The sequence below is a fragment of the Chiloscyllium plagiosum genome, unplaced genomic scaffold, assembly GCF_037043375.1.
Source record: "Chiloscyllium plagiosum isolate Xiang-an unplaced genomic scaffold, Cpla_swu_hap1 HiC_scaffold_42, whole genome shotgun sequence".
Classification (NCBI taxonomy): Eukaryota; Metazoa; Chordata; class Chondrichthyes; order Orectolobiformes; family Hemiscylliidae; genus Chiloscyllium; species Chiloscyllium plagiosum.
Genome location: NW_028270180.1, coordinates 103074352 through 103085419, shown reverse-complemented (window position 1 = coordinate 103085419; position 11068 = coordinate 103074352). Strand labels below are relative to the sequence as shown.

The window sequence follows — 11068 nt, the reverse complement described above, 5'->3', positions numbered from 1 at the left end:
GAAGTCAAACTCTCAATTTTTGGAAAGATTTTTATTAAACCTGATTGAACATTTAAATCTCAGAGCAAAATCTTTGCTTTTTTTAAACAAAGTGTGTGGGAAACATCCCACATCTTGCTAAAGGTTCAGTTCAGTCTGATACATAGAGCCAAAGGTCAAACAAACATCACACTTTCTTTCACTTCTACAAAGGGCTGACATCACATTTCCTCAGGATTTAAAGTATTTTATAAATTGTTTGTAAAATCATTTGTCACGTTAAAGAACTGGACAATAACTACCATTGTATACAATAAGAGTGAAGCCTGTGACAGCAGATTGAGCTTTGGAGGGCAGTGAATGCACTTTCTAAATTCTGGGAGCACTTTTGGAGACTGCTCCCAGATGGTGATAGTGAGCATATCTGGAATGCACTGTTTAGATTTGGGAATCCTTGGGAAACAGTCTGTGGTTTCACTGATACTTGGTTTGCGTTGTTGGTGTACAGTAAGCAATTCATAAAGTTACTTATGTATTGTTGTTGACTACCTGAATGGTATTCAAATCTGCCAGGTTGCCTTCAATAGTGTGAATGCATCTATTGTAAATATTTCGAATATTCCAGAACTGCCCAGTGCTTGGCAAATTCAGGGGGGACAAAAAAATCACATTGAGTAATTTGAAATTAAGAATGCAAGAGGATTTAACCACTGAAGTATTCAATTCAAATAGTTAAATGGAGTGCTCACATCTAAAATACCTGTGATCCATAGGAATGAATGGACTGACAGAATTGGGACCAAATTCCTGGCTGGGGCGTGTGAAATGTGCTTTGATAAAGTCACCTGCATTTACCAACAATAATTTGGCAAGCTCGGAAATTTAAAAAAAACAATACGAGCTTCATTGCTGCTCCAGTCGGGTCCCAAGCTCTGTGAAAAAATAACAATGTTCAGGTTTATTGCATACACTCTGAAACACGTGTTTCTTCAATAGATCTTGCAAGTTTACCAATGAGCATAGCAACATCATTTGGATGGACAAACTTTTGCCAACTCATTTCTTTCCGAGCCTCTATAGCCTGAAGAGTGACCAGAAGCAATTACTCCCCATATGTGGGAACATATGGGGAGTAATTGGGTGGCACAGTGGTTAGCACTGTTGCCTCACAGCACCAGAGAGCACCAGAGACCCGGGTTCAAATCCCGTCTCAGGTGACTGACTGTGTGGAGATTGCACATTCTCCCCGTGTCTGCGTGGGTTTCCTCCAGGTACTCCGGTTTCCTCCAACAGTCCAAAAATGTGCAGGTCAGGTAAATTGGACATGCTAAATTGTGTTAGGTGTAGGGGAATGGGTCTGGATGGGTTGCGCTTCGGCGGGTCGGTGTTACTTGTTGGGCCGAAGGGCCTGTTTCCACACTGTAAGTAATCGAAAAAAAAATTACCGTCGAGGATGTTTTCCTTCAGAATTGATTTCCATATATTCAGTGCCCAGAAAAGATAAAAAGCTTGTCACCTTTTATAGAGCAATGATTCAGTGGGAGTAAAACACTCACCTTTTCTTGCTTAATAATCACGCTGCCTAAATTTTAAACATGAACACTTCTTAATAGTTCACGAGATCCTAACGAAATATTTTGTGCAAAACAAATCACATGATACATAGTTATTCAGATAATAAAACAAGTTTGTTCATTGAAGAACCCAGAGGAAAAGGTCATGAAACAATGTGAGTTTGATACACCTCAATTATCATTTCAAGTGCATTCTCTGCATAAATTCTCCTTTTCCTCCTCGAAGTATTCAAATTCTTGAATAATTGAGAGAATGAAGTCACAGTTGTACAACACACAATCAGACCCTTCAGTCCAACTTGCCCATGCTGACCAGATATCCTAAATTAATCTCATCCCAGCATTTGTTCCAGCATTTGTTCCATATCCATCTTAAACCCTTTCTACTGATTATCATTTTATTTTACTTTATCAGCACTTGAAATACTGACGTTGTTTTCTCTAACATTGGTTAAAGAAATCATAAGTTCATTCATCTAAGTTAATTTTGTAATCTTTCACAAAGAAACAATTGAGAACAAAATATAGCCGAGTGCAAAACAAAATACTGCAGCTGTGCGATATCTGGGAACACTCTAAAGCTGAGGCACTGATACTGCACAAGTTTGTCAGCACGGTTTCAATTACTGACAATTTATTAATGTCTTAGCCTTCACATAGTTAAGGTAAATGTGAGATATCTGAATTTCATGAATTGGTTCCTATTGCACTGTGATCAACAAAAAATATTCTTGGTTTAATCTACTCAAAGGAGAAAGTGACGACCAAAGAAGCTGGACATCAGAGTCGAAAAGTGTCATGCTGGAAAAGCACAACAAGTCAGGCAGCATCCGAGAAGCAGGAGAGTTGATGGTTCAGGCATAAGCCCTTCCTCAGCAATCACAGGCTTCAGAAAAATAACTGGCATAGACTTATGGCAACACATATGTAGAAAGGTCGAAGCACGTTACTATCTGATTAGAGACTAATTTCAGATTTGTTACCATTCAGAGCAACATTTTAGTATGATATTTACATATGTACCTAAAAGATAAGTTTGGTTAAAATTACAAGCTCTAGAATGATTATAGGATTAAACCTGGAAATAAAGCTAGTGAACAAGAATGGCAAAGTGAAGTCCCACCAGAATCGCCTTGGGCAGTGTCAAATAAGATTTTGAGAGCAGAGTTGCCACTTTGGAGTAACCTGCAGTCTGGCCAAATTGCAGCAAAAAGCTGTTCAATTTTATCTGCAAACTATTGAATGCAAAATCCTCCTTGCACAATAATGAGGTAGTATTTTGGGATGTCATTTTTAAAATATATTATTTTCAAAGTTACTCACAATTGAGAGTAACAGCTTGGCGCTGTCTGCATAACACAGTACGTAAAGGAATTAACAGAAAAAATATTATTACCCAAATTCAGAGTCACTAATTTATTGATATTGCATGGGTCCAGCATTGATAAGTAATCGATTTTTAAAAATAAATATAGATACATTTACTAACTACATTGGGATACAGTCAAGTTTCTTACTGAACAGTGACAGGATTGGACAGAGTCCGCGTGGATTTAAGAGAGGGGAATCATACTTAACAAAGCTACTGAAAGAATCTACAGAGTCAAATATTAAAGTAAGAAATTGCAGGACATTTAGAAAAGCTTATCATTAAACATGGTAGACTGGGTTTTGTGAAAGAGAAATTATATTTGACAAATTTGCGACAGTTCATTGAGGAGATAACAAGTAGGGCTGATAAAGGGCAATCCAATGATGTTCTGTATTTGGATTTTAAAAATGCAAATGATAAGGTGCTACATAAAAGTGAATTGCTCAATTTAGGAGCTCATGGTATCGGCGTAATGTATTAGCATGGATTGACGATTGGTTTACCACACTGGCTGTTGGTGAGTCCTCACTTGCAGTGTTGTATACAATGTTAGCTCCCATATTTAATAAAGGATAAACCAACATCGGAGACCATTCAAAAAAGATTCAATTAGATGTTTCGAGGACGAAAGTGTTGACCTATCAAGAATAGATAAGCAGGAGTGATCTTATGGAAACAAGATTCTGAGGAGCTTGACAGAGTAGATGTTGACTAGATTTTCTAGCACCAGTGAAGTCTCAAACCAAGGGACATTACATAAGGGAACATTCATTTTAGAAAAAGTAAAGAACTTTTTCTCTGTGAATGGCTAGAATTTCCGCACCCAAACAATTGTGAAAGTTCAGTGTGGGAGGGGAATGGTTGGCTTACTCTTCGGAGGGTTGTTCTGGCTTGTTGGGCTGAAGGACCTGTTTCCACATAGTAGGGAATCTATGATTCTATCTCAAATTATTTTAAAAAAGGGCAAATAGATTTTTGAAATATTGAGCAGTTGAGGGCTATGCGGATCAAGCATAAAAGAGGTATTGAGGTCTGGGTTGGCCAAGCCATGATCTGATAGAATGGGGGAACAAGCTGAAGGCGATGAATGCCCTACTCCTGCACCGATTCCATGAGGCTCTATTTCATGTTTTTTTTGTTTCCAAAGAAGAGCGTGATACAATGTGCTAAAGATCTCAGATGTTGTGTAAAGGAGTGAAAATGGGGTGTTTATGTACTGATTCAGAAGGCATTGATTCATCAATCACAGCTATACAGTCATGAGTAGGAAGGCAATCCCCTCCATGAATAAAGGAAATCTACTGCAGATCTCACACAAAGGGAATTCTTACCCTCAATAAACTCTCCCATCACATGACCCAACATATCAGCTAAAGCAGGACACACTGCACATGTTCTCGCCAACAAAGGGACTCCGGGTGATTGATGTCAGCACCGGACCAATGAAAGGACGGTGGGCGGAGCTGGATGACCTAGCGGGATGTTGGTCCTCCAACCAATCAAAGTGAATGTCGGGCGGAGCTAAACTAAACCATGTGATCACTCGCGCGCGGCGCAGAGTCGCTGTAATGAATGCTCGGGAAGTTATGGAAAGAAAGGATACGGTAAGGAAAGAAATAAACAGGGAAACGGGAGAAAAACTGTGTTGCTATTAGCGGAGAGGTTTTACAAACAAATTGTGCACGTCGGAAAACACAAATTTGAACGTCCCAGTCCCGTGTTTGCAGTAAATGGGGAATTGCCTCTGCGCGGCTGCAGGCCTGAGTGAGCGCCGCCATCTTTATTCGGGACAACGATTCACTGGACATGTGCACCGCCGCCATCTTTGTAGGGGGCAAGGTGCAGCCAGGCGCATGTGCAGCCTTTCTCTCGTTTAGAGTCATTGGGATCATAGCAGCCAATACAGCTCTGATTCACCTCTGGGCTCCCTCATCACCACTTTGTCAATATCTGGCTTCCTCAGTCTCGAACCATGGGTGTACTTTTGGTCTGTTTACTACTGTATTATTACTTTTATAGACCTTTGCAAATGAGTTTTTCGCTGTGGCCCAGCCCCTGACCATGTGCTGCTCGATTATCAGATTACTTTTTTCTTGAATATTTTTGACAGTCAAGAATTCTTTTTTCCAACAAGCAAGTGTATTTTCCTTCCATTTCTGACTATCAAAACCTGCACCGTTTTCATTCCCTGTAATCCATTTTGCACTCCATGAAACATCAACTGTGTTTCTCCTTCCACAGATAGCAGTGATTAATGCCAAAGCCCTGTTGCTTGTGGAGAGGGTGATGTTTGACTTTCTTGTACAGCTGCAGTTTGTGTGGGGAAGGTGCTCCTACAATGTGGTTGGGTAAGTGGCATTATAGATTATTCATTCAGCAACAGTGATGATTTGAAAATAATGTCAAATCAACAACAGTTTGTATTTTTATTATCATGCTTATAATTTCACAAAAATACTATTGAGAACTTTAGACATAAGGCCAGAGATGGAGATATTAGGTCAGGTGACCAAAAGTAGGTTTTGAGGGATGTCTTAAAGGTGGAAAACAGACCTGTGAGATTTTGGTTGCAAATTTCAGACCATGCTGCTTCAGCAACTGTAGAAACAGCCACACAGGTGAAGTAATGAATTAACAAATTGTTGGGAGTCTCAAAGAAAATGGGTTGTCGAGGTCTCAAAGTGTGTGTGGTGCAGGGAGCTAGGGATTATCACAGCCAGGAATTAAATCAAGTGTGAGAAATTTAAATTGAGGGATATTGGCCACATGCTGGCAGGTGAGACTAGATTGGGTTGGGATATCTGTTTGGCATGGATGGGTTGGACCGAAGGGTCTGTTTCCATGCTGTACATCTCTATGACTCTATGTTGTTGCTTATGAATAGGAGACTTTTGATGAATCAACAAGCAGATATTTAGATGTTCTTGAGATTACAGGGAGGTTGAATATGGGAAGCTGGCCAGGGAGTGAGTTTGGATAATGAAGTCTAGAGATAGCTCATATACTTTCATCACATTGTGTTGAGACAATGGTGAAATCAGCTCGAAATAGTGATCTTGGAGTGGGGCTGAGCTATCACCCTCACCTCACCGCTGGGATTCAACTGGTTGTCAGTTTGTGAATCAGGCGGTGACACAATCGTGAGCTTATTGGCCCTGGTGGAGCCTAAAGTTGCAGAGCAGCTGTTGCTTGGTAGCCCTGGTGATGACATCTTCCATCACTTTACTGCTGATCGAGTGTGGACTGATAGATGGAAATTGCCTGGGTTGGATTGCCCTGTGTTTTTGTGTTGAACATCCCTGGGCAATGTTCCACATTGTCGGTAGATGCCAGTGCTGGAGCGGTACGTGGCTCGGTGGGTGGCAAGTTCTAGAGCACAAGCCATCAGTATTATTGCCAGAATATTGGCAGGGCCAGTAGCCTTTAACTACTTAACCATTTCTTGATGTTATTCAAACTGAATCAAACTGGCTTAAAACTCACATCTGTGATGTTAGAAACCACTGGAGAAGGCTGAGATGGATCATCCCACTTTGCACTTCTGACTGCAGATTGCTGCAAATGCTGTCATCTTATCTGGTACATGGGTATGTGAGGCCCCTCCATCAGTAAGGGTGGGGATTTCTGTGATGCTTCCCCCAGTGAGTTGTTTAATTGTCCATCACCGTTCACAACTGGATGTGGCAGAACTGCAGAGCTCCGATCTGTTGCATTGGATGTTGGAACACTTAGCTCTGTTGCTTGCTGCTGATGCTGTTTGATATGCAGGTAATTCTGTTTGATAGCTTCACCAGATTAGCACTTCATTTTTAGGTATGCCTGGTGCTGCTCTTGGCAAGCCCTCCTTTACTGTCCATTGTGATGGGTGAGAGCAGGATTTACAAACCCATGAGATTACAGATTGTGCTGGAGTACAGTTCTGCTGCTGTTGATGTCCCACAGTACCTTATAGATACCCTATTTGAGATTCTACATCTCTTTGAAGTCTGTCCCATTTAGAATGGTGATAGTGCCACTCAACACAGCGGAGGTTTTCTCAACTTTAAGGCAAGGCATTGTCTCCAAAAGGAACATGTGATGGTCGTTCTTACCGATAACTGTCATGGCCAGACATATCTGCAGCTTGTCAATTCATAACAATGAGATCAAGTATGTTTTTTTCCTTCTTGTTGGTTCCCTCACCACCCACTGCAGACTCAGTTGAGCAGCTATGTCCTTTAGGACCTGGCCAGCTCAGTCAGTAATTCTGTTGCAGAGCCAGTCTCGATTGTGGACATTGAAATCCTGTACCCAGAGTATGTTTGACACCATTTTGTTGCCTCAGTGCTTCCTCCAAATGTTGTTCAACATGAAGGAGAACTGATCCATCAGCCAAGGGAGGACGGTACATGGTAATCAGCAGGAGCCATGAGACTCCCAGGGCGAATCCTCCCTGTCTGTACACCACTGTGCCACCACCTCTGTCTGGTCTGTGCTGCCGGTGGGACAGGACATATCCAGAGATTTTAGGAGAAATTGAAGACTGCAGATGCTGGAGGTCAGAGTCGATAGTGTGGTGCTGGAAAAGCACACCAGATCAGACTGATGAAGGGCTGAGGCTCAAAACGTCGATTCTCCTGCTCCTCTGATGCTGCCTGACTGTTGTGCTTTTCCAGCACCACACTCTCGATATCGAGGGATGGTGATGGTGGTGTCTGGTCATTGTCTGTAAGGGATGATTCCGTGAATATGACTATGTCAGGCTGCTTCTTGACTAGTCTGAGGTACAGCTCTCCACATTTTGGCATCAAAAACCATATGTTAGTGAGGAGGACGTTGCACCATCGAGAGGGCTGATTCTGTGGTTGTAATTTCTGGTGCCTTGTTAGATGCCACATGGTCCATCCAGTTTCATTCCTGTGTTGAGACTTTGCATTGATTAGTACAGTGAGTAGCTGGCTGGGCCGCTGTCAGGTTGGCAGGATTTTCTTTTACCATTGACAATGGTTTCATGGAAATCAGGAGATTCCTAATTCCAGTTATTTTTTCGTGAATTCAGATTCCACCATCTATAAAGATGGGATTCGAACCAGGACTTCAGTCGTTTGTTTTAATATTCTGGATAAAAGCTAAACACATCAGGTTTGTTCACTCATTTTAAATATCACTAACCCTGGATTTGTTTCTTTGTAAAACACTGTCCATCATCCTGTCTCCTCTATCCTCCCCTCCAATAACATGAGTGAGGAGCACATGGAGTTTCTCTGTCACCATGACTGAGATAATCTGATCTGCTGCTTCCCTCCCTCCCACTAGCCCACCGAGCCAAACTGCCTCACGTGGTGTTCCTGGTTTTTGTCCTAAACCTACATCTTTCTCCAGTCTCTTGTTAAGCCTTATCAGAGCTCATCTTTACAATTTACCCAAAGCTTGCTAAACCACAGACTTTCCAACACTCTGTCTCCTCCTCCTCCTCACCGATTCACAGATATTGTTCCTTGTTCTGGCTGTCTGTCTTTTCTGGTTATGCCCTTCTCTCCCCTTCTTTGAAAAACTTCCTTTTGACCTCATGGTTTTTGGAAAATCCTGCTCCATTTCCACTCTCTCTTTCCTTTCTGAATTCCTTGCATTTGGTGTCCCTCCAGTATCTATCCTTGCTCTCTCCTGTATCTCACCTACATTCTGCCAGGAGTTGACATTGTGAAAAAGCACCATGTTCGGTTTCACATGAACATTGACACTGCCCAGCTCTCCCTCCCCACCATCCCTCTCCATTGTTCCACTGTTACTCAGTTACCAAACTGCTTATCACATTCCCACTACTTGATTAGCTGCAGTTTCCTCCAATGAAACATTGTCACGGTTAAACCCATTGCCTTCAGTTGTTATTCCAAACTCCTTTCTCTTACTGCTGAGCCTCTCCCTCTCCCTGGTAACTGTCTGAGGCAGAAATACGTTCTTCACAATATTGCTGTTATATTTGACCCCAAGGTGACCTTCTGATCAGACATCTGCACAATCCCAAACACCAGGGAATTCCAATCTCTTAAACATTGTCTGTCTCCACCTCACCCCAGCTCCATTGCTACTGAAACCCCTTACCCACCTCTGTGTCGTCTTAAACTTGACGAATCTGAAGCAGAACCCTTGATTCCGCGACTGACCCAGAATCTGGTTCCAGACTCCCTTTTCAGTATTAACACTCGGAAACATCCACTCAGTATTTAACCTGTAAAACCCCTTAAGAATCCCATCTGTCTCAATGAGATCACCTCTCTTTCTCCAAAATCCAATGAGTAGAGTCCCAACCTGTTCAGCCTTTATTTAAAAGATAATCTCTCCAAACCAGGGATCATCCCAGTGAATCTTCCCTGCTGAAAAATGTGTTGCTGGAAAAGCACAGCAGGTCAGGCAGCATCCAAGGAGCAGGAGAATCAATGTTTCGGGCATAAGCCCTTCAGCTTATGCCCAAAACGTTGATTCTCCTTCTGCTTGGATGCTGCCTGACCTGCTGCGCTTTTCCAGCAACACATTTTTCAGCTCTGATCTCCAGCATCTGCAGTCCGCACTTTCTACGAGTGAATCTTCCCTGAAATGCCTCCAATAAAGTGACACATTTCCTTATCTAAAGGGACCAAAACTGCTCACTTTACTCCAGATATGGTGGTCTCACCACCACTTCCTCACGTTACTCTCGGGTATATACTCCAAACTCTCATACTGAAAACCCTCTGAACAAAACACTCCATTCCCCTTCCTGATGACCTGTTGTAACTATGTACAGTAATCCTGCGCCAGGAGGAGGGGATGGTGTGGGTTTCTAACTTGAACTGAGAGTGACAGATTTTATAAACTTGTATTACAGGATATTACAGGTGGACATTCAGATGGTAATCTCAGTAAATGTTCTGCCAAACTCTGAATTACTCAGTACATCAGGACCTGGATATTCGCATTGTGAGTATTGCATTCCAGATCAATCCCTTTTGCTGCTTAAAAATTCTCCTTTGAATCATCACATTCTCTCAAAAGGTCTCCCCAAACCTTCAATGTGTCATGTAATCCTTTTATGATGACCTGATGAGTGTAAGGTTTATTATTCGAATGTGTAATTTTTGTACAAGGATGTCACAGAGAGGGAGCAGAATATTCTTAAAGGGGAGAATAACCATTTTGAGGGGAGGCTGTTGTTTATTGGTATCAATGACATAGGAATAGAAGAGTTCACATTGTTGGATCATTCGAATCTCTTGTGGGGTAGAATTGACCTCCATCAGAAGGATGGATTGTACCTGCACTGAAAGGGAAGAGTTGCTAGTGCTATTCAGGAGGCATTAAACCAGTGAAGGAATGGAGGTATACTCAAAGAGAGAGTGAGGAAAGAGCCAAGTCTGAGGCTGGTACAGTTCAGGCGTCAAACAGTCAAGGCAGGCAAGGGCAAGGCACAGAATGAGGTCGGACTGAGCAGTTACACTGCATTTATTTCAATGCAGGAGGCCCGATAGGTCGGGCAGAGGAGCTCAGGGTATGGTTTTGAACATGGCACTGGGATATTACAGCAATTACAGAGGTATGACTTAGGAATGGTTAGGACCAGCAGCTTAATGTTCCAAGGTATAGATGCTATAGCAAGGATAGAAAGGGGGCAACAGAGCAGGGGGGTGAGATGGTTTTGATGAGGGATAACATTATGGCTGGGCTTCAGGAGGATATTCCTGGAAGTACATCCAGGCAAGTTGTGCAGGTGGAACTGAGAAATAAATAGTCAGCCGGGAATTGAGAAGTAAATTTACTAACAGATCACTTATCTGTAAGAATAGTATGATTGTATACAAGACTTGACCTTTTTAACTTCACTCACAGGATGAGGGTGTCACTGGCTGGGCCTCAAGGGCAGTTAAGATTCAACCACGTTGCTGTGGGTCTGGAGTCACATGTAGGTCAGACCAGGTAAGGATGGCAGATTCCTTCCCTGAAGGATATTAGTGAATCTCATGGGTTTTTTTTTTTGCAACAATCAACAATGGATTCATGGTCTTTAATAAATTCTTACTTCCACATTTTTATTGAATTCACATTCCACTGTCTGCTGTGACAGGATCCAAACTCTAGGCCCCAGAACGTTATCTGGTTGTCTGGATTATCCATCTAGCGATAGTATCAC

At 42.2% G+C, this 11068-nt stretch overlaps 1 long non-coding RNA gene across 2 annotated transcripts; it reads left to right on the top strand.

Annotated features, from left to right (window-relative positions):
• Positions 1 to 4483: 4483 nt before the first annotated feature.
• Positions 4484 to 10855, top strand: LOC148138032 (uncharacterized). 2 transcript variants are annotated; one of them, XR_015754176.1, is made up of 5 exons: positions 4484 to 4529; positions 5167 to 5273; positions 7964 to 8046; positions 9770 to 9861; positions 10768 to 10855. It is a non-coding gene; the product is annotated as an uncharacterized LOC148138032 (long non-coding RNA). The 2 variants fall into 2 exon arrangements; XR_015754177.1 differs by lacking the exon at positions 5167 to 5273 and having other exon boundaries at positions 4495 to 4529.
• The last annotated feature ends 213 nt before the right edge of the window (positions 10856 to 11068 follow it).